Source organism: Chrysochloris asiatica, unplaced genomic scaffold, assembly GCF_000296735.1.
Source record: "Chrysochloris asiatica unplaced genomic scaffold, ChrAsi1.0 scaffold00003, whole genome shotgun sequence".
NCBI lineage: Eukaryota > Metazoa > Chordata > Mammalia > Afrosoricida > Chrysochloridae > Chrysochloris > Chrysochloris asiatica.
Window position 1 is genome coordinate 1870126 of NW_006408521.1, and position 1116 is coordinate 1871241.

Below are 1116 nucleotides of genomic sequence, written 5' to 3' on the forward strand. Positions count from 1 at the left end.
GTCTTAACATTATTTCCCCTCTTTTACCCATGCAAAGCATGCCTCAATCCCTATATCCCAGAGCTCTGTTGTTCCAAGGTTGTGCATACATCATTATTTACCTCTGTCCCACTTAGCCCATGCAAACCTACCTAACTGTTCTCCCATCCGCCTTGTTCTTCTATTCTCCTCCCTCTTCTTGTGTATTTTCCCCCACCCCAGAATCAAAGATATGCTGTATCTATTCCCTACCCTGTGCTCTATCCATCTTCCTTTACCCTCCCTCCGCTCGCCCCACCCCATACATTCTGGTGATCAGCAAAGATTACTTTTTCCCCTTTTAGGGTAGGTTCTTTTACTTAATCTTTTACAATAATGGTCCTATGCAGTATTTCTAGTTTTGTGACTGACTAATTTCACTCACCATAATGTCCTAAAGGTTCATCCATATTATACAGTGGCTTGCAGCTTTCTTGTTATTCTCCAACATAGCATAATATTCCACTGTGTGTATGTACCACAGTTTGTTTATCCATTCTTCGGTTGATGGGCACTTAGGCTGTCTCCATCTTTTGCTATTGTAAATAGTCCTGCTATGAACATTGTTGTGCATATATCTACTCATGTATGGCTCATATTTCTTGTGGGTAAATACCAAGTAGAGGAATTGCTGGATCATAAGGTATTTCTATTTCCAACCTTTTGAGGAAGCGCCATATTGCTTTCTCGAGAGGTTGGACCATTTTGCAATCCCACCAGCAATGTAGGAGGGTCCTAGTGTCTCTGCATCATTGCCAGCATTTACTGTCCTCTAATTTTTTTGATCTTTGCTGTTATTGCTGGTGTGAGATAATATCTTCTTTTGATTTGCATCTCTCTAATAGCTAGCGATTGTGAACATTTCTTCATATGTTTGTTGGCTGCCTGGATCTCCTCCTTGGTAAAGCGTTTGTTAATGTCCTGTGCTCACTTTTTATTTAGGTTATTTGTCCTTTTCTTGTAGAGGTGTTGTAGTTTCCTTTGTATTTTAGGTATTAGTCTCTTTTCCGATGTGTCGTTGTAAAAGATTTTTTCCCATTCTGTGGGTTCCCTTTTTACTCTTTTGGTGAAGTCTTTGTGTGCACATAAGTTTCTAAT